Source organism: Rhinolophus sinicus, chromosome 4 (genome assembly GCF_057876585.1).
Source record: "Rhinolophus sinicus isolate RSI-liver-muscle chromosome 4, RSI-T2T, whole genome shotgun sequence".
Taxonomy (NCBI): domain Eukaryota; kingdom Metazoa; phylum Chordata; class Mammalia; order Chiroptera; family Rhinolophidae; genus Rhinolophus; species Rhinolophus sinicus.
This window is the reverse complement of record NC_142504.1, coordinates 76,111,020-76,138,117: the sequence shown is the minus strand read 5'-3', so window position 1 is coordinate 76,138,117 and position 27,098 is coordinate 76,111,020. Positions and strand designations below refer to the sequence as shown.

The window sequence follows — 27,098 nt, the reverse complement described above, 5'->3', positions numbered from 1 at the left end:
AAAAATATTTTTAAAAAATAATAAAATAATTTCTTTCTCAAAAAAAAAAAAAAAGAGAATCCTTACAACTCAACAATAAAATGATAACCCAATAAAAAAACGGGAAAGAATTTAAACAGACATTTCTCCAAAGAAGACATAAAAATAGCCAAACAGCACATGAAAAAGTGTTCAACGTCTTTAGTCATTATGGAGATGCAAATCAAAACCACCATGAGATACTATTTCATATCCACTAGGACGACTAAAATAAAAAAGACAGAAAATAACAAGTGTTGGAGAAATTTCAATCCTCATACATTGCTGATGGAAACCTAAAGTGGTACAGTCACTTTGGAAAATAGCTTGGCAGTTCCTTAAAATGTTAAATGTAGAGTTAGCACATGATCCAGCAAATCCAGTCCTAGAGAAATGAAAATATACATCCACTCGAAAATTTGCACATGAATGTTCATAGCAGCATTAAGCATTACTTATAGTAGCCAAAAAGATGAAATGATCCAAATGTCCATGAACTAAAGGATAAGAAAAATGTGGTATATCCATACAAGATAATAGTATTTGTATATAAAAAGGAATGAACTAATGATGCATGCTACGACATGGATGAACCTTGAAAACATGAAATGAAAATATGAAATGTCTAGACTAGGTGAATTTTTTATAGTGATAGGAAGTAGACTAGTGATTGCTTAGGGCTGAAGGATTTGGGAGAAAATGGGGGAGGAACTACTAATGGGTATGGTTTTCTTTCTTTGGGTGATGAAATATTCTAAAATTGACTGTGGTGACATTGCACAACTCTGTGGATATACTAAAAACCACTGTATTGTACATTTTGAATGAGTGAATGTTATGGTATGTGAATTATACCTCAATAAAGCTATTTGTAAAAACAGACCCTTGAGTCACTTAGGAGGTGAAAGGCTGACAGGTATCACACACACAAAGGAGTAGGAAATTGGTGCTCCCTGCTCCGAATGGCAAGTTTTCCTGGTCACCCAGGGACAGAAGAGGGGAGAGAAAAGGAAGGACTTGTCAAGGAAGGAAGGTAACATTAAAAGGTGGACAATCTTTAAAAAGTACCTTTTAAAGTTTTGGTGACAAGGTCTCGGTTGTCATGCCCTTTTTATAGCACAGAGGGAAGTGCAGGAAAGGTTGCAGGAAGCATGTGTTGCTTCTCAGGAACCAACTTGACCTAGGGCTTCCTGAAAGCCTATCATCTAACTTGTTCACTGAGCATGGTGTCCTAAAAAGTTAATTCAGGCTGTGGGTAGCTGATCATTTCAGAAGGACAAAACCCTCTGACTCCCTGCCTCCAGTTACCTGAGTACCTGTTTGTGTCAAGGGTGAAGTATACTTCCTGGATGCTGAGAATTCCTGGACTCCTCTCCAGAATAAACAGTCACTTTCCCACTTGGCCATGTGCTAATCCATTAATACTAATTTAAAAACGCTTAGCTAAGTTTTTGGTTTCAAAGATTTGTCAGCATGTATCCAGTAAAGCACAGCTACAAATCAGTGATGACACATGTCAATACAGACAATTATTTATGATAAACAGTCATTAGAAATTTGAGGCTGCCCAACCGAAGGTGGGAACTATACCTCCATCTGGAAAATTCAAGTGCGGTAAAAACACTGCGAGGTTGCTATGGCCTTTCTGCAAGAGAAAACAATATCTAGGTTGTTTTTTTTCCCCCACAGAATTCCTGCCTTTCTTTACTTCATCAAATCATTATATCTGATTTAAAAATAAAGTATGTTCAGTAAAATATCAGAAGCCAAAATGTAAAACGACTAAAAAGGTAATAGTTACAAATGACAGGCTCCCCAAATATGAAATCTTCTGAATTACATTAAAAGAGAATTACGTAAAAGCCAATTTGTTTTGCTCTCAAGTTATTTTATGTTCGTTTAAGATCAAGAGGAATAGGTTTTCTAGGAAATTCTCCTAAGTAAATAATAAAAAATGAAAAAGCTATATGAGTTCTGACAATTAAGTTCGTGAACTTGTTGCAATGATGTTGCTAACCTTTTTTGATATCAGAGGGATTATTCATGATGAATTTGTACCAACTGGACAAACAGTTAACCAAGTTGACTATTTGGAAGTGCTGAAAAGGCTGCGTGAAAAAGTTAGACGACCTGAACTTTTCACCAACAATTCATGGCTCTTGCATCACGACAACGCACCAGCTCACACAGCACTGTCTGTGAGGGAGTTTTTAGCCAGTAAACAAATAACCGTATTGGAACACCCTCCCTACTCACCTGATCTGGCCTCCAATGACTTCTTTCTTTACGCGAAGATAAAGGAAATATTGAAAGGAAAACATTTTGATGACTTTCAGGACATCAAGGGTAATACGACGACAGTTTTGATGGCCATTCCAGAAAAAGAGTTCCAAAATTGCTCAGAAGGGTGACTACGCGCTGGCATCAGTGCATAGCTTCCCAAAGGGAATACTTTGAAGGTGACCATAATGATATTCAGCAGTGGGGTATGTAGCACTTTTTCTAGGATGAGTTCACGAACTTGTCTGACCTCGTATACATAAAGTTATGCATCATATCATTATTTTTAACAGTATAAATTTTGAAACAGCCTAAATATTCTAATATAAGGATATGGTAATTAGTGCATGACACATGTACCCTATGGAATATTATGTAACTGTCAGCAATAATTATGTAGCATATGGAAAATAGTTAGTATGCTGTTTTATAATCAGTGCTAAACTTGTAAATTGTATGTAATAATTATAACTATGCACCAATATATAAATATATAAACAAGAATGGGAAAAGGCAAGCAAAAACATATTATGAAAACGGGATTTTATATATTTTGCAAGATGAAGGGAAAAGAGCTGGGGGAAATACAATTTGTTAATTATACACTCACACTTTCTACTTTATAGGTCTAAATTTGTTGACATTAAAAGTATTCACAGTAAATTTTTAAGTAAACAGAATGTATAATATGTCTGGTCTGATAAAATCATGTTTTCTGGGAATTTTTTGCATGCCAGTAGGTAATTTTTAATGCAAAATTGTTCCTATAATTTATAGGAACCATAAAATACCATAAAATACACTCACCAATATTTTTTAGCAAATTTGTAGTTATGCAGCCATCACTATAATCCCGTTTTAGAATATCTCCATCATCGCAAAAAGTTCCCTCGTGTCTATTTCCAGCCAACCCCCACTCCCATCCCCATTGATTTGCTCTCTATAGATGAAATTGTACTTTTTAACACAAACAAAAGATAAATCACATGTTTATGTGTTCGTATAGAATAAACATGCACCAAAATTTTATGCAGTGGTCCATTTATAGGTAATATTAATTGCATTTTAAAAAATATGTTTTCTGTAGTTTTTAACCAATTAGCATCTATTGCCTATAGAAAAGGGTTTTAGTTTTGCTTTCCTCTTAAAAAAGAATATATGAGAATTTCACATAAATATGGCAGATTATGCAAATGTATTTACTTTCCCTTCCTACCAAAACCCAACTACAAATATAGTTAAGGGTTTTTTAAAGCACAAAATCGTAAGTACAAAAGAGGCCATAAGCAAAGGAAACAGCAATAAAAATTACAAACTGGAAAGCAGATGGTAAGCAGATGACATCACAGAATTGAGAAAGGGGAACCCGAAGTTAAGCTTAGGTGCAACCATTTTATCCAGTGAGCCACACACCTCCCCAAAGGCATCGCCAGCTTAGGTTCCAGGTATAAGGATAAAGGTGAGGCTAAACACAGGAGGATTAACTGAAATTCTCTTTTAGGAATCAGATACGTGCCCAGATCCCTTCCCCAAGTCGAAGCAGACAGCTCTACTTCCCCCATTCTGCAGAAAGCTGGACAGGCACAGGTGAGAGTAGGGGTACCATTCTGCAAACAGGGGGATTAGGTGAACATTTTATGCACTGAAAGCTGAGTCCACCCACCTTCAGACCACTTCTCCAGCTCAGCTTCCACTCCTGTAGAATCAAGACAGGAGTTCAGATTTTTCTCTAGAGAATCTATCCAGTCTAAGAGGGAAGACTTAACATACAGTGAGCATTTCTTAATGAAATGAGCCACACATGGCAAGCCTCACCATGGGATCAGAGCTTATCAGCTTTATGTGACATTGCTCTTAAATAAGAGCAGACAACCAGCATCACCAGAAAACTGAGGAACATCTCAGACATAGAAGATGAAGACCAAAACAAACCAACACAAAGCAACCTGGAGAAAATAGTCTCTGCACAGAGAAAACAGTATTTAAATATTTATTTCATTAACATATTCAGAGATAGAAGAGAATACATAAGACAATCACAGGTAGATATACAAACACATACTTTACTCAAATGACTTGAAAACTTATGTTTACACAAAAAACCTGCACACAAACATTTATACCAGCTTTATTCATAATTACTCAAACTAGAAGCAGTCAGGATCCTCTTCAAAAAGTGAGTGGATAAGCTGTGGTACATCCGTACAGTGGAGTATTATTCAATGATAAAAAAAAAACAAGATATCAAACTACAAAAAGATATTCAGGAAACTTAAATGCATATTGTTAAGTGAGAAGCCAGTTTGAAAAGGCTACCTACTGTAATGATTCCAGCTATTTAACAATATGGAAAAGGCAAACCTGCAGAGACAGTAAAAAGATTAGCGGTGCCAGTGGCTTGTGAGGACAGAGGGAAGGATAAATAGGTGGAACACAGGAAATTTTTAGGGCAGTGAAACTATTCTGTGCAATATAGTAACGGTAAGCACATGATATTAAACATTTGTTAAAACCCATAGGACTGTACAACTGAGTGAACCCTAATGTAAACCATGAACTTTTAGTTAATAATAAAGCATCAATATTCATTTATCAAGTGTAACAAATGTATTACACTAATAATGCAAGATGTTACTAACAGAAGAAACTATAGAGAATGTACCACAGTAATTTTAAAAGCAGAATACAAAATTACATAAATAATCACGATTATTAAGAAAACACATTTCTGCAAAAAGCTCTGAAGTTGGTGAGATTATAGATTTCCTTTTTCTCTATTTCCCAAACTTTTAAAAATGTTATATTTTATTTAAACAAGAAAGGGGCTTGACGTGATGTGGCAAACTGCATTGTTAATATTACTTTAATAAAAATATTGGATTTGGTAATGTCTTAATGATACTTTTTACCTTACAGGAGATTTAAACCTTGAATACTTATTTTTACAATAAAATATTTGTCAGAAAAATTAGAGAAACACAGAGTTAGTTGTAGATAACATTACTTTATAGGATGTGTGTTCACTTGTATTACTATTACTATTGTAAAATGACTCTTAGGATAGTCTAATGTTCATTAATTTAAAATTTCCAAAACTCTCAAGTTGACTTTTTCTTTAACAAAACATTACTATTGGCATGAAGACAATAAGAGTTTTAAAACATATAATTGATCAGTTTCTGGTCTGAGTGTGGCATATGATTTCTGATTGCCATTTTATTAATTCAAATCTGCACTCTAAAAAAATCATAATTTCTTTATAATACAATGTGACTGCTGTTTTCTCTCAATTATTCTTTTAGTTGGTGTTATGAATTGCTTGAGATTAGTATTCTGACCTAAAAATTCTAAGAACACTTGATGCCAGAACGTTACACCCAGAACATTTTACACTACATGTTCCCAGTGCCGCTGAGTACTAAGAATTCAGGTACTAAGCAAAACTGTGCTAAGTGCTAAATGTAGAATTTTCAATGCTTACTACTAAACTACATGTTTTGAGGAGAATGCTGTTGTAGCCTCAGTATCCCATAATCTACAAGTCTAAATGGTTTCAATACTAAATAAAAAGTCATCTGTTATAACTATTTTATCAGTTTCAACAGAACTCAAGAGTTTTTATTGTATTTTATCAACAGGCCCTAGAGCAAGGAGAATGCTTTTTATTTTTCAATAAAAGTGGGTGGGGGAAGTTGGGTTGTGAAGGGCTAGATAATGTCCAGGGACGTGTGGTAAGAAGTGTAGGGTCCAAAGAACTATTAAAGAGCTTCCTTTCTTCCTTTTCTCTCTTTCTTTCCTTTTCTCTCTCCCTCCATCCCCCACTCTCTGTCTTTATCTGTTTCTCTCTTCTTTATTTCTTTTTTTTAATAGAAATAACAGGGATAAACTAGTTCATAAGCTATAGGAATGAAAACAGTTTAGAGGCAAAATGTGATACGAAAAAGGTATCACAAATGGATTCCTTACTCTGAGGAATCAGAAGATGTTGGGATTCAGTATATACTACATGAAGGCCTTCTTTTTTCTCTGTGAAGTAGAAAGCAAGTTCATTTTCAGAGAGCTGGAAAGGGAACAGCGGTGCTAAAAGTTTAGGTGGGACAGCCATTAGAGATATCTAAGGAGGAACCAACTTGGGATCACACAGGACAGAATTTCTAGCAGAGGTGAGAGACCATGAGTGTAGTTTTATTTATCACCAGTTGCCCTAGTTGTGTGAATTTCTCCAGTAAAACTCATCAATTGAGTTTCAAAAGCAGAAAAAAGTAGATGTTTGGAGGGTCAGGTATTGATGAAGGCAAAGAATGTGTCTTGAAAACACTGAGGACTCTAGGGTATGTTTACTATGGAAGAGGTAGTGTTATAGAGGAAGTTAAGAGTAGAAAGATAGGTCAATAGGTGGACTGACCCAACAGCAATAAGTATATAAGAGAGGACAGATACCTACAGGCATTCATGTGTAGTAACCTGACCTAAGAAGAGTTTGAGATAAAACAGTATGGAGGTCAACTGGTCCATTCTTCTGCCACCAAGCAGGACCACCCAACACCTTCCAAAGGGAAGAGATTCTACATTGTCTTTCAAGACCACCAAAAATGGATATTCTTCCACATCAAAAGTCAGGGGAATTTTTCTGTAAAGAACCAGATAGTGAACACGGCAGGCTTTGAGGTCACAATTATACAACAATGTATTATGGCTCAAAGCACCAACAGACAGTATGCAAACAAATGAGAATGGCCATACTCCAATAAAACTTTATTTTCAAAAATACATGTTGGAGGGGCGGCCGGATGGCTGAGTTGGTTAGAGCGTGAGCTCTGAACAACAGGGTTGCTGGTTCGATTCCTACATGGGCCAGTGAGCTGCACCTTCCACAACCAGATTGAAGACAATGAGCTGCCACTGAGCTTCCATGAGGAGTGGCTCAGTTGATTAGAGTGCAAGCTCTCAACAAGGTTGCCGGTTCAAGGGGAACAGGACTTGGAGCTGAGCTGCGCCCTCCACAACTAGATTGAAGGACAGCTACTTGGAGCTGATGGGCCCTGGAAAAACACATTGTTCCCCAATATTCCCCAATAAAATTTTTTAAAAATTGATGGTGGATTGACTTTAGTCCAGGACATTTAGTCTAGACCATTTTCCTTTGGGGGATTTGTTGTTTTTCTACTGATTATGAGAATTTTTTTTTTTTTTTACAGGACTTTATTGGGGAACAGTGTGCACTTCCAGGACTTTTCTTCCAAGTCAAGTTGTCCTTTCAATCTTAGTTGTGGAGGGTGCCATTCAGCTTCAAGTTGTTGTCCTTTCAGTCTTAGTTGCAGGGGACACAGCCCACCATCCCTTGCGGGACTCGAGGAATTGAACAGGCAACCTTGTGGTTGAGAGCCCACTGGCCCATGAGGGAATCTAACTGCCTGAGCCACCGGGCCGGCCCAAGAATGTTTTATATACAAAGAATAGTAACACTCTGTCTATTACACTGCCAATATTTTTTCTTTTGTTTATACTTTTTGCTTTGGATATTTGGGGAAAATATCAAGTTTAAATAAATATGTTCATGTAGTCAAGTCTATCAATCTTTCCCCTTGTTTTTGGCTTTATAATCATGGTGAGAATGCTCTTCCCTAAACCAATGTTATACAAATATTTATCTTTTTTTCTCCCTAGAACTGTTAGAGATAGAATGTGTGTGATAGATAAGAACACAGACCCTGGAGCCAGAATGCCTAGGTTTATAGTGCCTGTAGCACTACTCATTATGTTTCTAAGTGTCCATCGCCCTAAAAAAATGGGAGGGGGGAAGATAGCTCCTAATTTTATAGGGCCGCTCCTAGGAATGAGTGAGTAGAATATGTACACTATAATAAAAAGTGCTTAAATCAGGGCTTGACACATAGTACATGCCAAATAAATGTCAACCGTCATTATTTTGTTATCTTTAATTCATCTGGAAATTATTCTGATTGAAAGTGAGGTTGAGATCGAATTCTATTCCCCTCCATTTATTTAAATCCATCTCCCACCACATTTCTCTCCATCTACCTTAGTTTCCTCCCTTCCTTTATGAGATATAACCAACATTTTTAGATTTTTTTCATTGTTGTTACAAGTGTGGTATTTTTTATTTAAAAATTAAAATTGTGCTTATTGAATTTATATATAGTTGACCCCTGAACAACATGGTGGTTAGGGGCGCCAAAGCCCACACAGTCGAAAATTCACGTATAACTTTTGAATCCCCAAAAACCTAAGTTGTCCCTCAGTATCCATGGGGGATTGATTCCAGGACCCCCATGAATAGAAAAATCCATGTATGCTCAAGGCTTCTCTATAAAATGGCGCAGACTGATGCAAACAGTTGGCTCTCTGCATTCACAAATGCCCAACTGCAGGTCAAAAACAGTGCAAGTATGTATTGAAAGAAATCTGCATATAAGGGGACCCATACAGTTCAAACCCATGTTGTTTAAGAACCAACTGTACTTGGCATTTATATAGTTTATTGTTAAATGGTTTACAGTGGCTAAAAGTTCAGGCTAAAAGGTTTATTACTTGTTGTCATCTACAACAGTATGTTATTTTTCTTCTTTTTTTGAATCCATGCGCTAATGGATTAAAGCAAAGGTCCAATGCTTTATGGCCTATGACCCGTGAGGCCTGGCCCTCTGTAGTCCCCTCCAACCTGATGGCCTTGGACTTCTTTCTCAGCTTCTCCCACACGTCAAGCACATACACTCAGAGACTTCACACATTCTGAAGTGCTCTTTCCCCAGTTGTCCTCTAGCTTTGTCTCTCTCTTGCTTTTCACGTCAGCACAGACAGTACCTCCTCAAAAACTTCCTTAAGTCTCCAATATAAATTATGCACTCCCTGTTATTTTTTGCCTTTCTAGCCCTCATTCCAATTGTAAAGTCATACAGTTATATAATTACAGACTAGTGTGTTTATTACTCTCTTCTGGTTGAATATGAATTCATTGAATATTGGTTGAATTAATGAATAGAAAATTGAAATGGTATTACAATTATTACTAGTGAAATAAGAATCTCACTAACATACTCTCCACACATGGGAAATTTAAGGCCACAAATTGAACTGTATGCTTAATTTATGAAAAAAACTGTTAAGATCTTTGCCTAATAAGCATTTGTATACTACTAGATGCTATTACTACATGTTAATTAGTTGTGAGCAGCTAGTGAAATGATCATCTGTGCTGTAGAGAAAACTATACTTTTATGAACATTCCATAATCAAAATTCTTATAAATTCAAAACTAGGCTTCTCCTTTTAGTCTGAATTGAAGTTTTACTAATGTCAGTTAATTCATACATGCATTTATCTATTTAATCATTCATTTAATTATATGTTTATTGATGACCTCCGAGGCATTAAGCCCTGGTGACTGAAAGACAAATTGTACATGATCTGTGCCCTCTGAGAGTTTAGAACCAAGTGAGACACATGCCAACCACTTATTACAACCAAGGAGCAGCACACACAGAAGTAAATACAGCAGGCTGCTTGTCATCTGGAGAGGTCAGGGATGGCTTTTTGGAAATGATGTGTTTGAGAACTTACTATCCATTTAACTGTCTACAAAGAGAAATATTTGGTGAAATACCTTTAAGAAATTACAAAAGATAGTAAATGTCATTTATATATAACTTCTTATGAAACTCACTTTTCACATTTGTAAAGAACACCTTTATCCATTTTGTCAACTGTCTTCAATGACAACTAGATTTCACTCAACTGTAATGTAGCAGAGGCTGATTAGATGCTCAGCAAATGCATTGCTCTCCCTGGAGACATGGCCAAACAACATCTCCTAGTTCTCACAGTGGAATGTGCCTGATGTGATGGCCAAGAGAGCCAAGCGTTGTGTGCCTTCCCTATACTCTGTCCTCCGTACAGAGCAAACTTGTAGGCTGGAATTTGAAGATGGCAACAGAACAAGATGAAAGGAGCCTGGCTATCTGAGTGACTGCAAGGAGAAGCACGTCACCGTGATGGACTACAATGTGAGTAATTAATTAAACAGCTGAAATTTTGAGGATGTTTATTAATGCAGTTAGCTTATCCTAACGAATCATTTCACAGTGAAGGTAGTATGTAGTCAATCAGAATTTTAAAGAATACAATGATAACAGATATTTTTAGTCCCTTTTCTAATACCCATCCCCCTCCTCTTTGTTAATAGGACCCCGATTTTGTTTGGGGTGCTAATGCATATAGCTCCAGGAGAAGGATTTTGATTGGTCTAAGTTCATCATGAAAATCCTGCTCCCCACCTTTCTAGCCTTCCCTGCAGTGAGGGATGGCCAAGCACTCAGGTTCTAGCTAAGGAGACGTAAGGGGAGTGTACTGCAGGGGTTTCTGGGAAAGGTTTTCCTTCTGCATGGGTGGCATCATCCCTTCTTCCCTCTCCTTGATTCAAACAGGGACCTCCATGATTGGGGCTACATTCTGAACTAATAAAATAAACGCATTCTGAATGAACGTAACACAGTCACCAATGCCATAAATTTGTGGGCTGATATGGGACATGCATGAAAAGAAGAGTACAATGCCTAAAGGCATTTCAATTTTTTATTTAAACGATGACATGCCAAAATAAAGGCCTCAGTGGGCCCACAGCCACTCAGTGAAATTTGAAATATAAAGGCCTGTTAATTTAACACTAACTTTTAATTATTTGTCTTCATCTACTGAATATAGACCAACATGTTTATCTCTCACACTTTCTTAATGCGCTTCTTAAAATCAGTAAAAAGTACTGGCTAAAAGCTCAGGCTCTGGAGTCAGACTGCCTACTCTTAGATCCCATCTCTGGCACTTACTCTATGAATATAAATGATACTAAACTTCTGTCCATTTTTCCCCCATTACTAAAATAAAGATAATAGCATATGCTAAGGATGATGATAAGGATTAAAAGACACAATCAATATAAAGTACTTAGTAGAGTGCTTGGCACATAATGCTTAGCAAATACAATACATATAATAAAATAAATACAAAATTTATTTTTATTACCTCCAAATTTCAGCCATACAGCTTCAAGTAACGAAATAATCCACTGTCTGTGAGGGGCAGGTGTTTGCTTCCTGTGGGTGTAAGTGTGCTTTTCATTCATGGCCTCCTGGTGAGTAAACTAAAGAATAATTAAGGTTGCCCAACAGCCTTTAAACTCCCTGGGTTTTAAACAGGGTTTAAAATAAATCACAGCTAAGTTGTTTTAAGTAAAGGATTAGAGTCAATGACTAAGAGTCAAGGGCGGGATGAGACAGGGCACTAGAAGAGTGGGCGGCGTCCCTGTGAACTGAGGGTTTGTGGACTCTGGAGCCTCACCCCGAACAAGATGGTAAAGAGACAAGAGCAAGTAGAGCACAGCTGGTAATCCCACCGCTCCACTCACCTTCCCATGCTTCTCCAAAATGGATTATTCATCATTGCAAGGCGATGGCCCACATTTTTTTGCCTCTACATCTTGGCTCATTTCTTTCCCTAACAATCCCACCAGGCTGTCAAAACCCTATTCATTTCACAGCATAACTACCTTCTCTTTCAAGACAGCATCTCTAGTTTTCCCTCTCTAATAGCCTCCCTTACTTTTCTGAACCCTTGTTGAGCTTCATTCATTTAAAAAACAAAAACAAAAACAAAACATTTTTCTAGTATCTACTATTACTTTGGAATTATCCTATGTGCTGAGAAGACACAGTCTGGACTCATTGGGAACAGTTTAATGGTTATAATAAATTTAATTTATTTGTATCCTCTCTCTTCTCCAACAGAATGTGTGCTGGCTTATAATAAGAGATATACACTGTGTAATCGCATCTTAAAAGAAAGTTCAGGGCTAGAAGAGAGAAGAAATCTAATATACTAACCAGTAAATACATAGTTCAGCATGAAGTGTAGCTCCTGAGAAGCCAGGGTAATAAAAAGGGGAACACAGTGATCTTTCATCAGTACATTCTCTTATCAACAGAAAAGATGCCTACCAGTTCCTCAGGGCAAAAAAACAGATCCCTCACCCTGAAGTATTATATACTTTCTCCCTTGGGGTATTACAGAGGTTTCAAATAATTACGCTTCAATCTCAAAACTGCTAAAAGAAAGGAATGCATGCACAATGTGCTATAGGATACAGACTAGTTTACCGAATTCCAAACTCCATAAATGCAAGTATTAAATTTATTAAGAACAATAAATACAATAATACTATATTAGAGGGAAACTCACCTAGATCTCTTTTTCAGAATCAAACAACATGAAATAGTATGCAAGAATTCAAATGAATGTGGTTCACAGTACAATAAAACACACACCCCATAGAGAAGTGAGTTCGGCTAAAGGAAAACAGCTTGTCTTGTCTGATCAGAAGATGGAGCACTAAAGGGGGCAATTGGGGCCTGAAGGAACAGAGTTGTGGATATTGCCATCCACAGTTCTAATTTCTTTCAAGAGCTTTGTTTAGTTCCACTCTTTCAACTGGACACTTTTATCTGACTGTCTCCCAACATGTCAAACTTAATCTAAAATCAAATTCATCACTTCTCTCCCCAAAACACCAATTTCTGTTTTCCCTATTTCTGTTAATGGTACCATTTTTCTCCCAGGTAATTGGGCTTGAAAACATGAAGTTATCAATCTTTCATTTCTTTCCCTTGACTCCAAAATTCAATCGGTAATCACATATACCTTTTCATTTTATTTTTTTAGTCTCTTTCTCTTTTATTGCCAATACTGATATTCAGGTCCATTTTATCCTGAGTTCATATTTATACAATGGCTTACATTCAGCTTTCTACAATACAACATTGTCACATTCCTGTTCAGAAACTTTCAGTGGGCCCTTCTTACTCACTAAATGTAGGCTGCACTTCAGAGCCTGGAATTCATCTACTCTATAAAATGACCTCAACCCAACAGCTTTATGCCCTATGAACTTATTTCCACCACTTTCATACTGTTCTCCCACTGTCCCTGTATCCACATTCAGTGTTCCTAAGTGCCAAACTGCTCTCCTTACCTTTTCCCTATTAATCGAAATTCAATTATTTGAAGATTAGGTACAGTCTCACCTCCTAAGCAAAGTTTCCTTAGACTTCTCCAACCTTCACTTAACTCGTAATACTTACTGCAATCTAGCTGGCTCATTCAACAATTATTTATATAGAGCTCTGCGATATCAATTTTGTCTTATGGATTTTTTCACATTTACACTAATGGTTTATATGTGAGCTATCCATTATCTTCCTAACTAAAGTATAACTTCCTTATACTTCTTTTTTTTTTTTTTGTCTCACAGTGCTTAGCACCTAGTAGGCACTGAAATATATTGTAGAATTTGAGGAGTGCCCTGGAGGTCATCTATTGCCAACTCCTGCCCAGGATGGGACTCCCTTTGATATTCCTCAGAGCCGATCCTCCAGCCTTTATGGAACACTTGAGTGACACTTCTCAGCTACATCACAAGACAGTGTGTTCCACTGCTGAAGAGCATTAGTCAACAAAAAGGTTTTCATCAATCTCCAAAATACAGCTGAGTGAAAATCTAAAGTGTCAAACAGTATGTTCAGTATACTTCCCTACAGGCATGTACATGCCCAGAATATCTCAGAAAGGATATCCAGGAAGCTGGGGTTATCTCTGGGTGGAAGAGTTTGGATGACTGGGAGACAGAGATAGAAGAAGACCTAATTTTCACTATAGGAGTCTTTGGTATATTTAATAATTAAATAAGTAAAATATGTTTTAAGCTCCTTTTTGTTATATACTTAAATTTTCCTCTGTGAAACTTTTGTCCTGATTCTATTTCTGATCTCTGGAGCTGCCCAGAGTAACCTAACTATGTTGACTGATTGACATTTTAATGAACTGTTGCTATGAATCATGTAAATATGCACATTCAACTAAAGTTTATTAAATCCCTGAAAAGTAACATAGTCTCTTAAACGAGTTAAAAACTGGCTCCAATATGCTTAAATAAGTTTAAATAACACTTATTTTTTATATACACAATTTCCAAATCATTGGTCTTGTCTTAAATTTTTTACATAGCCCTTCTATTCTATTTTCATCCATATTATCATAAGATACTAGTTGCCTAAGGTATTTTGATGTTATCTTGTATATTACATAAGCAGCTCTGCAATGATCTTGACACTTGCAGTGCCTTCTTATTACCTAAAGACCTAAGACATGTTTAGCAGCTTTAGGGACATATTAACAGTTTTTGGAATTATGCATAATCACCAAGTTTCAAATTGTTTTGAGAAGGCCATTCTTAACTTTTTTTTTTTTTTAAGGAGGGTGCAGCTCACAGTGGCCCACATGGAGGTCGAACCAGCAACCTTGGTGTTATTACACCATGCTCTAACCTAACTGAGCTAATCGGCCACCCCACCCCCCATTCCTAAATATTCTGAAAAATTTGCAGAGTGAATAAAGATATACTCTCAGTTATGAATAAGCACATATCTCGGGAATCAAATAACCTATGTTCTAGTCCTGGCTCTTTAAGTATCTCCGGGCCCCAATTTCTTCTCCATTAATAACACAGGCACAGGGATTACATTGTTTTTGAGAGCCTTTCCCCATCTAGCTTTCTGTCTGTTTATGGCATCTTCACTCTAGCTCAGGTATTACAGCACACATAGCTAGGATTTATAACTACTCACCTAATGAAAGCATCTCTCTTCCTGGGGGTATGGCAAGGATTCTTTAATGCTGGAATTATCACTGGCTCCAGGCACTCCCCTTGTCATTTATCAACAATGAACAACTTGGACAGAGATGTTTCACAAGCCTGTTTGTGTTTTCATATGTGACCAGTCTCCCCATTTGAAGTGTAAGATATTGACATCCTGAAAATTGTCATCCCTAAACTCTCCTGAGCTTGTAGAAGTATAGTGGAGACTTTAAGCAATGTTGACTCTTTTCACCAACTAAAGTGTGTACTATAATTGGTAATTGGCTCTAAAGGTCCCGTTAATATAATTCAGCTGAATTAAATAAGCACTCCTTGAGTATCTACTAGACATAAGGCAATGTGCCAGGAGATGGGGGAACACTTTGCTCTTTTCCACCCAGTGTGAAGAGAAGAAATATAAAAGGCCTCCTATGAGTGAAAAGGCTGCTTGAGATTATGTGCTCATCAGGCACCTGTCTGCCCTATCAATTCTACCACGATTAGTAGATTGCAATCTTGTATCTGGAAATTTTTCCCGTAATTCATATGCTGTAATTCCAGTTCTCAAAAACATCAGAACCAACTAAATCCTGAGGCAAACCACACCCCACACCCCACCCCACTCGCAACCCCCATTCCTGCCCCGAAGTCTAGGCTCATGATGTAATCCTCTTATAATGCATTTCCCTATCTGCACTTGGGATACCTGGAAACCTCACAGTTTCTCAACATGTATAGAGAGGAACGATTTCCACATTCAAGGTTTCACCTGTTAGGCACTCTTGGGTTGGGGGCATTGGTATGGAGGAGAAGAAGGGAGAGGTCATGTTCAGTTTTTCAGACACAGTAGTATTCTGGCCTCCTGGCCAGAAAACATAACAAAGCTTTATCTTAAATCTCCTTTGTCGTTTCTACTATTTCTGGAGGGCAAAAAGCAATAGTGGAAAAAAATTCCTGCAAATACCTTCCCTTATCACCATTTATAATTGGAAGAGGTCATAACGCAATCAAGCATGTGCTTCTTGCAGTTATTTCTTGTATCAACAGGCATTTACCGAGCCCCTACATCAATGCTGGGATCTGAAGAATCCAAAAGCAGTAAAGACATTATTCCTACTCTCTGGAGCCTCATGATTGAATGGGGAGGTGGAGCTTACCCAAAACCCAGTTGAGAACAGCTAAGTACCATAATCATCTGATACTAACAATGAAAGAACAAACCAACTATACACCCTTAGAACTATAGGAAACCTGCGGGATAGGGGATCAAACCCAACCTCTCCCCATAAGCAGAAATCTTCCAACATCCTTGTCAGGTTCATTAAGCTTCTGATTTAATGTGGAACTCACATTTCACAAAGCAGTCCATTTAATTTTTACAAGTCTTTTATTGCTAAAACATTTTATCCTATGTTGAACCTAAACTCTTACCTATAGCAGTATTTTTCCAAACTTTGTTTTTTAAGCAGTGCAGTGTGTCTTTAAAAGAAACATTAGGTGCAAACCAATATATAATGGTTTTTGTTACAAGTGGAACTTGCAGTTAAAAGTGGAACTCTTCTGTTGGGAGCTGCAGGGGCCCTCAGCATGTGCACTAGCAGCTCAAGCAACCTCTCCCTCTAGCAGCCCACACTAAAGAATGCAGGCAGCTCTGGAGAGCAAAATTTGAAAACCACTGCTTTAAGGATATATTAACAGTTTTAAAAACTTTAAGGTAGAGTAAATCTGATTCCAGCTACACATTTCAGCCCTTGAAGACAGTTATCTTGTCTCAATCTTCTTGGATAAACTTGCCCCTTTCAAATTGTCTATTCCCTTTATGTCATTTCCCCCCATAGTTCCCCCATCCTGATCACTGTCCTCCTAAAAATGTAGAAACCATATCAGAACACAATTCTTTAGATACTGTGGTCAGCTAAGGATACTGTCTCTCTTATTCTCTAGATGGCAACAAAAGTTGAAGAGGGCTTAGTGACTGAAGAAGGACCTGAATTGGACCTTGAGAAATGCAGGATTTAGACAGGTGGAGAGAAGAGAAGATAAAATTCGAGCTAGGAAGGCAGAATGAATAAAGATATAGAAATTAAAATGAGGGCCTCCTGACACACTTTGAACACTTCTCTTACAGACCCTTACTGGTTCTTTTCTGTTCAGCCAGCTGCCCATTCGCTTACATTTCTCAGAAGAAAATTAAGCCAGATCTTATATCCATGAATGTATACTTCTATTGTCGTGATACCAAATGAGCAACATGATCTGATCAGTACTAAAACTAGACCATTTCAATATTGCAGTTATTGCCACAGGGGAAAGAGTACTTGATGAATATGTTTAAGTCTGTGGGGAAAAAACCTGTGTCATCTTACAATGAGTCAATACCTTGACAAGAAGATTCATAAAGGTTACAACACGATTGAGGGGCATCGCTGGGGATTCTCAAATCTAAAGCATACCCAAAGAACACTGTGCCTCTAAAAAAATTATTTGTTATTTATCACTTATCAAACCACAGGTGGCATGTGCCTCAATAATCGTCTCTTGGCTATAAAAACATCAGCATTTTCAGATATATGAGTGCTAATCCACAAAGACAAAACATCCTGTGAAAACAAATATTAAAAAGACCTATATTCAGCGAAAATATGTTCATCAAAGTCCATCGTCTCATGTTACTTAATTTTCCCACTTACAGATAAGTATTCAAACACATCGATGTTTCATATCATTTGGTTTATTATTCAAGGAGGAAGATCTTAAAGATAGGGTATTTCACTATATAGCTTTTGCCCACAAAATGTATTTGTCAGTGATGATATGAATATTTACTATTTTACATTACACAAAAATGGGATTTACACACACACAGCACTCACCAACCTGGGGAAATTACCTTGTTCTAAATTTTAATACATGTTATGAATCTATAGGATTTTAGGGTGTTGTGGGGAAAAAAACTGATTTTACTAGCATTCAGGGTAATTGACTCAGACATTTTATTTCCATTATTTTCTCTTTTCCTTCATCTTAAAAGGAGATAATCTGAATTGCTCTAATCTGAAAAACAACAATAAGTGTAGCAAACACTTGACAATGAAGATGGAAAGCTTCTAAAAATCTGTTACCTTAGTAACAGCAAGAATGTGGAAGAATAAGAATACACTGTCAGGACATCATTTCAGATTCCACAGATTTAAGACCTAAATACAGTCAGCTTTCATTAGCTTTTTGTTTTTCCCAGCAGGTCCTTGGACTTTGAAACAAAACCTGAATGACAGCTATGAGCAATTCCAGCCTGGCTCCTGATTAGCTATGCCAAACAAAACAACTCTCGGCAGTGTAAACTTTCCAGGCATCTGCAACCAAGCCTCTGTAGAGACTATAATTCCTCAGTGAGATTTGAAGGAGAGTCAGAGGTTGAGGGGTAAAGGGTGAACAGGAGGGGGGAGGGGGACAAAAAAATAAGACCTTCCCCTCCACCTCAAACTAGTTCCCTGAACTAGTCTGATTAGAGCAGGGGTGGAGGAAATAAAGTAGAACTTGTTTGGTGGTGGTATTGTCATTATAGCTTTTTAACTCTGCCTATTCTACAGTTTAACCATTTCTCTAAATCTAAATATTCGATCCCAATTAATGTCCATAACATCCTCGTTTTACAAACCATCCATGCATTTAAACCAAACAAGCAATTCTGAGGACCTATTACCATCCAATCCAGCAAGCAGTCAATTAAAGAGACCTGAATGAGAAGGGAGAGCAACATATATAGACAGTGCCCCACATGGATGCAAACTAAGATTTTGTACCATTTATTGTCATTCATTTTCACCGCATACAGACCTAAAATTAATTACATCAAATGACAGTGAACTGTGCTGTGTGATTCCATCTGCTACATAATTAGATCCTGGTGGAACTAACTATAATATAAAGAAGCTTTTTTCTTATGATCAGTCTACCCTTGATTCTACCTAAAGAACATTCCTTTAGCTGCACAAAAGAATTACAGATTAAATATCAAAGTAGTCTTTTTTTTTTTTTTTTTTAGGCAATCCATTTTGATCAGATGCTTGATTTCAAAGTTATAAGTGGTGTCAGAAAAAGCTGTCTGGAGAAAATTCTGTATTGAAGTGTTAGGTGGCAATTCAGCTGTAAAGAGATGGGTTAAACTAAAAGGTTGACTTAAACTCTGCCACAATCCTCTCAAAACTTCAGAAGTAAAAATGATTGCTTTTACATTTCTTGCAGTAAGATGGCAACATTGAAATTTTCTCGTCTTCTGGAAAACTGACATTTAACCACACTCTGATAGCTACTGCTTCTGAGATAATCTACAAAAACTGATGGCTGGCTTAATTTGAATGGTGGGCGACAAAGGTCCCTGCTTCTGGTCAATAACCTTTTTTTTTTTTTTTTTTCAACAGTCTCATAATGCTTATGTAGCTATTAAAGTAAGGAAAATAATTCTAACACCCTAAGATGTAATTTGCAGGTACATGGCAAACAGATGTCACAGAAAACTTACATTTACATAACTACATCATAAAAGCATAGCCTACATTTAGGACAACATTAAATTTAAATCATCAAAGGTTTGAGTGAAAAATTCAAGTTCAGATATAGAGGAGTTACATAAAGATTCACCAAAAATCACAATCAGGGAGATATTGATTTTGGAAACTGGGGACAAGGAAAATTTCAGTGTTTGAGATAGGTAATATTAAAACAGAAAGCTACATTCCCCATTATTTTATTTAACTGGTCTGTAATTCCATCCTTCTATTAAACTACAGAAAATCACTTTAAGCAGATTTTTGTAATAGATGAGGATAAGGATAGCGATGTTAGAACAGCAGAAAACCCCTCATTCTGAGTCTATGCTGAAATCTCAAACCAAACCTGCTGATTCAGCACAAAGTCATCAGCAGAGTTCTTATCTGTAAAGGGAACAATCCATTGTCTGGCTGAAACAAAGGGCAGTGCAAAGGAAATCTGGGCCAGATGGTCACTGATTCAAGTTTCATTTTCCCCATCCCCCACCCTCCCTGGCACTACAAAAAATGGATTCAGACAGCATTTTCAGTTACCAGGTAATAACCCTGAGTGTTAAGGTATAAACCTTTTATAATTACATATGCCACCCCCCACCTCAACACCATCTAATTTATTAAAACAGGATGTTCTCATAAAATGTTAAAATGAGGAAGTTGCTATGCAGCAGTTATTAAAAGGAAAATACCTCTGAAAATCCAGTTTCTGTTTCTTAGGCATGACATGGAGTTTTACCAGGTGGAATAATTACAAATATTCATATTAATTTGTTGTCATCTATTGTTTTTCCTCAAATCATGACACAAAATGGAAATGAACTCAGAGAAAACTGACACACTCATTTTCTACAGGTTGACTACTGGGCATCACCTTGCAAAAAGTCTTGTGATTTTTTAACCCAGAAACACTTTTTACCAATGACAAGTTACCAACAAAAGAAATCACTGATTTTGATTATAAACCAATGTGTCTGAACTGGTATCACAGAATCTATGATCAGGATACTGCTAAATACACATCGCACACCCCAATAGGTATTACAAAACTCAATTTTTAATTCTAAACAGCAACTATAAATTAAAGCAAAAGATGCAGAATTATGTGTTAAAATCTGCAAGCAGTCTATGGAAATATACATATTAAAGAATGGCATTAAAAAATTCAGGCTCTCTCAATAAATTTATTCAGGAAACACTCCTTTACTTTTCTTACCTGTATAAAACAAAGATATTTAGATTAAACAAAGGTCGTTTCTTTGAAGAGAACCCTTGACTCTATAGTGGTTGTTTGGGAAATATTTACCTTTATGTGACCTAAGTAAATTTTGTCAAACAACAAATAGCAATTCTTTTAGAAAATTTTACAATCCTTTTCATAATTACTTTGGAAATGTCAATGCAGGAGTACATTTTATTGGTGTGCTACAGTGCCACTTTTCCAAAATTTACATATAGAAAGGTTAGGATAGATCAAAGAGCTTTTTTCCTATTTGTTTGTTTATTTTACATGAGATAATCACAGGCTGGTAATTCAATGGCTAAAGACAAAAATGACTTCAAAATATGCAATCAACAGCAACTCACACAAATGGCCTGTTTTATTGTAGGGAAGTAGAAAAAGCTGCTAAAGTCAACACAAGGTAACCTCCCTTAAGAGAACATTCACCATAACTTACACAAGGCCAACAAGTGAGTATAAAATGAAGCCAAATTACAGAGCTTCAATCTTGACCTTCTGTCTTAAAGGGAATAGTGATAAGTGGAAACTTGCAAAACTTGTCCTCAGAAATTGTTCCTGGAAGTTGATTTATAATTGCATTATCAGACTAAGTTTTAAGCAGTAATCAAAAATATAGTCTAAATATATACACAGTATATAGATATGTGTGTGAGATACATGTCATTGTGCGTCTGCTAACTTCAGTAGTTTTAACATCTCAGATTTAACTATCTGAAATGTATTTCTACAACCTCATTTCTCCTACTGTTTTCCTTTACATAGTACTACAAAATAATACTCAGCATCATACTGGAGATTGTTGAACTGTTGTTATAGCATATAAATTTCTTAATATATTTATGGCTCAGAAAAACTGCTAGCGTGAAAAAATTAATAATCCATTAAGAACCTTTAAAATAAAGTAGTTGAGTGCTGGCTATTTAACAAGTTTTTTCTTTAGTGTAAAATAGTTTTATTTCAGTGTTCATGAAAAAGAAGAAAATGACTATTCAAAATGACCATTCTCTACCTTCTGAGCTCATCTTTAGAGTCTCTAAGATAAATTTACATTTAAATGAAACACACACAAAAGCAGCTGGACTATCATCACACACATTAGTGTTTTCAGAGATTTAAATCTCTAATTCTTAGGAAAGAGAAAATTGTGACCACACACCTATTTTTAATCAGTCAGTTTTATTTATACATCCTTGCAATAGGGATTTATATGCTAATGCTTTAACTTAATATAAGAGTTAAGGGAAAAGCATCTCTAAACAGATCAAAATAGAATTCTTCTCAGAACAGACTTCTCATGCATATAATTTTCTTAAAAAAACCCAGCTTTTAAATGAGATAAAAACAAAAACTATATCAACAACAATAAATGACTACATAAATGTAACGAGGTAGAATTTAGCAAACTAAAATATGATCTTGTTCTTTAATAAGCCCTAATATAAAGTAGCAGCACAGTTTAAAGCTAAAATATTGTATAAGTACTGGCTTCTAGTTATCCTTTAAGTCTTTGCTCTTCTTATTTTTTCTTTCCTTAATATGTATCTTCCTTTGTCTGGTGATCCATGAATCAGGTAGAAAATTTAATTCCATTCAATTAAAAAAAATTGTGAAAAGACAATACATTTATGATAAATATGGCACTGGTTAGTCTTATTAGTTTTTATTACTGTACATAATGAGAAACATATCAAGGGCCAAATTAGAATGTGCATAGCTTTCATTGAAGAAAAACTGATGAGAATTCAAATGTCTAAAGAGTGAATTGCATTTATTAAAAAATGCTTTACGATCTAAACTTCAAATGTTTATTTCTCAGTATAATCTACATGCATTAGTAAAATAGCAATGTATTAAGTAATCTCACACGACTACAAGTGTGCTTTAAACAGACTGAAGATCAAAATAAACTCTCACTCATTTTCTGTCTAAATGATATTTTCTCGTACCTTAAATTTACCACATAAAAAATATTTCAAAAGTAGTTATTTACTAAAATTAGTTTCTGCTCTAAGACAAGAAAGAGGGGATCTAAGTTGAACTGTGATGAAATTCGTACACCCCTCTCAAAATCTACATACCACAGTTTGGGTTTTATTTTTAGATACCTTAATGTTCATGAAGTATCACTAACAAACATAAGGCTCATACCATGATTTCCTTAACATCGTCAGCACTGCTTCAAATTTTACATTCAATGCCTCATGAACAAAGTTAAAATCATCTTCTAGTCTAAAAAATGACATGGACATTAAATCTCCTTTAGATGTCAGTTCAGTTGAATTCTTTTATAATTTTGATATTTAGTAACAGAACAAATGACACCCTCACATATTATGTTATATAAATCTTTCACTAAATTAGTAATGATATGAGGAACACAGTTTAAATAAAGTTAGATCTAAATCTACAAACCACAAGCCACATAACTGTATTTTAACTAGATTGTAGGTTTCCCCAAGGTCAGAGATAGTTCTTTATTTTCCTTTCTCTTTCTCCACCGCACCATTCCAATTATAGGTACTTGATAAAGACTTACCAAGTTGACTTTTTCTGCTAATTTTCTGTCCAATGGAGAATTCTATTATTCCCACTGGACATAGAGTTCTTGCTCAGTAGGAAAACTATGAAAAGAAAAATTTTTCTAAGGAAGTAACAAATGTATTTGATGTAATTACTCTTTATCCAAATGAAAACTGAGATGCAGTCTGATATTATAATTGCTGTTGCCAATTATTACTTCAAAGCCTTAAAAAAATTCAGTACAGGTTAAACACAAACTTTACTCTAAAATAGAATTATGGTGTCTGTTTGCAATATGTGAACTTTAGCTTCCCAAGGGTAAACACCCTACAGATGTCTGGTAATCTCCCATGTAACAATATCTAAAGCAAGCCCACACTGTTTTGATTTTGGAAGTCTTATCAATTTAAAATCTAATGAACAAAATGAATTGTAACATTTATGCAGTACAAGAGTTTTGTTACATTTTTCAAAACGCTCTTTCCAGACTATACATTCCATGATCCTCTCCCACAATGCAGTATTATCCTGGAAATGTATAGAAATGTAGAGCTTTCAATTATTTTTCATTAACTATTTATTGGCAAATTTAAAACCCATATTACCTAAATCATGTAAGTAAAATTGTAAATAAATAAATTTCATGATAACCTGAACATGCATGAAGGATTACAAAGACATCATCATTTTGTAAAACTCAAAAGAAGAGCAAATGAAATGCATCTCCTTTCATCTCACCTTTGGATTTATTTTTCCTTGTTAGCATCCTTTATTCAAAAGATAATTCTACTGACCTCCCTTCCGAAGGGCCTGGGCCTCATCCTGGTATGTCCAGTAGCAGTGATAAGCTTATGTTTTTCCATCTACCCGCCCTTCTCCCAGTTCCCTTGAAGGCAGTGGTTTAGATCTGAAAGAAGTTTGGCCCAGGTTGAGGACAGATCCCATAGGCATGGAAGAGAGCTAACAGGTCCCTACAGAAGTCATTCATTCATTCATTGAAAAGTATTTATTGAGGGTTAACTATGTGCCTGTTCTAGGTGTAAAGATAGAATAGTGAGCAAAAAAAGACAAAGCACTTTTCATTTATAGAGCTTTCATTCAAGTTTGGTGAGTAAGTCCAAAACTTCACCCCCATTACATTCCTTACCAACAAAAATATAGCCTTGGTACAGTCTGTTTCCCTAAAATGAAGTAATAAATGGTCCCCAGGTAGTATGAAATAATTAACATTCCCCGTAGCACCTATCTACACCAACTTCAGCAAGAGCAGCAACATTTGCCAGTTATTTTTCTGGATAATATAAAAAATAAGATACACTTCCTGACATTCACATCTTGCAATCTAGTTGAGTCACAAGACATTTACCCAAGAGTATGACACAGAGGAAAGAACAAAGTCTTTGGAATCAGCCAGCCCCTATGTTTGAATTCTAACTTTTCCCCTTACTACCTATGGGCTCTTGTGAAACTTACTGAAACCCTTCTGGGCCTTAGTTTTCTTAGCTATAAAACTGAGAATCACAATGCCTACTTTATACGGCTGTTGTGAGGATTAGAAATGACACGTGTACAGTGCCCAAAGTAGTGTACATTCATTTTTATTAAGTTATTGGATTAAATTATTAATTCCTGCTGTAAATTATATTAAATAGCAGGAAAGAACTAGGCAGAGAAGTGTATATGAATCATAAAGACCTTTATGGTTTTTTATTAAAGGCTATGTTTTGTACGTACACACATTCTCTGACATATATACACATTCTCTCTGAAATTCCAGATATGCAACTATGCCATGTATTATTACACTGTTCCATCACAGTTTCTGCTCTGGAGGCAAAAGTTGAGATAAGGCATACCATTGACTCAGGAGTCTTTATGATGGCAAGAAACCTCAAGCATTTAGAATATCTGAAATACCATAACCCAGACACTACTCTTCCAGCCTCCAAGAGAGCTTCAGTCGATTGTGCAGATGGTCCGATTAATACCTACCAATATCAAACAATTCCTTATACATATTTTGACCAAGAATACATCTCACCTAGTATTAAATTGTTCCACTTACATGAACAAAGGGATGAAAGGAAATTTTTACATGGTATTTAACTTTCCTAGAGAAAGAAGAACCTGGTAATATTAGTTGGGAGGCAAAATTTTAATACTAATTGCCATTCTCTGATGAAATCTGAAAAATGTTATTCAGCAAGTCGGATGAAGAAAAAGAACTAACATTTCCTGGGGGTCTATTTTGTACCAGGTATGTGCTTGGTGCATTGATCCATTATCTCAGAAATGTGACTGCTCTGGAATCAAATGATGAATCAACTGTCTTAGAGTCAAAACTATATCAAGAGTCCCAGAGGAAAAGTTATTTGTTCAATAGTGATTTTATTTCTCAAGTAATAAATTAGATTGATTTTGTATTGTAAGCTATGTAATGAGCCTACCAGAGAATGTTGTTGTTTGTTTTCATATCAACACATGGAATAATACAATCTGTGAAACTATGCGAAAGAGAATATAAGAGAAACACTCCATACATTAGTCCTGGGGTGATGGTGCTGCTGCTCATACTACCATTATTAGCAACATTACTATTACTAGTACATTACTATTACTATGTAATAGTACATTACTATTACATTACTATTACTAGTAAAATTATTAGTCTACCTTGATCCTTCACTGTGCTCCAACTTGTGAAGATGTAGGTCTTGCCATTCTTTAATATGCCAAGGCCTTAACCTCCCACTCCAACAATTCTCAAGTGATTATTAAATCATCAAAGTAGGTAGAACAGCTATCTGGAGATAAACTCTTATTCATGTGGGGAGTTCGGTTGCAACAGAAGTTTCTCTATTGGCTAAGGCGCCAGAGGTTTAATTAGTTTATGTTCCACAAGAGAATTAAGAGATCAGTGCACTTTTAAAATAGCTATTTTTAAAAAATAAAATGCTATAAATCTAAACCTTATAGGGAACATCTTCATATATTGTTTGTTAGAATCTCACCTTAGAACAATCTTAGATTTTTTCAGGTTTATTTCCAACAAACGAAATTGAGGGAAAATATTATTGTGGAAATACCCTTACTGTCATCCACCTTCCATGTCCAATTTTCCAGACAGTAGTACGATTTTTCAAAGAATTGTTAAGTAAATATAGATTGTAGACTGTCAATTCTGTCAAATCTAATTAATCAGTCAATACTTTGTATTTACTATGTACTCAAAATTCTATTAGACTTTTTGGAAAATACAGACTATAAAATGCCATAGTACTTCTAATATTCAGAAAAAAATGATTTCTGAAACATAGAATGTAAATGTCTGTAATGAAATTCTAAAACTATGATATATGAACTATGAATGCTATAGAAGTTTAGGATAGAAGAAAATTAATAAAAACTCCCGTACTTAGTATGCGTCCATAAAAGAAATAAACAAAACTAGACCTCAAAGCAGTGGTTCTTCATGAAAGTGGCCTACTCCTACTCCTAGGGCCAACTCCAACGGCTCAAAATCTGCATTTAAACAGATTTCCTGCTGATTCTAATATAGGAGGCCCATAGTTTGGCAAACCCTGTGTTAAATGACAGGTATAATTTGCAAGAACCTCTAGAGCAGTGCTATCCAACAGAACTTTCTGCAATGGTAGAAATATTCCGTGCCTGTGCTTGTCCAATACAGTAGCCACTTGTCACATATGGTCATTAAGCTCTTGAAATGCAATTAGTGCACTTCAGGAACTGAATTTTTAACTTTAATTAATTTTAATTTAAATAGCCATGG

General features: G+C 35.9%; 1 protein-coding gene across 6 annotated transcripts in view; it reads right to left on the bottom strand.

Moving 5' to 3' along the window:
• Window positions 1–27,098, bottom strand: part of GREB1L (GREB1 like retinoic acid receptor coactivator) — a 257,946-nt gene that overhangs the window by 218,863 nt on the left and 11,985 nt on the right. The window contains exon 2 of one of the 6 annotated variants that reach the window (XM_074340246.2): window positions 11,338–11,455. The exons of the other annotated variants lie outside the window; for them this stretch is intronic. The gene's annotated coding sequence lies outside the window, so the exon portion shown is untranslated. The remainder of the gene's footprint in view (window positions 1–11,337; window positions 11,456–27,098) is intronic. 6 annotated transcript variants of the gene reach the window in all.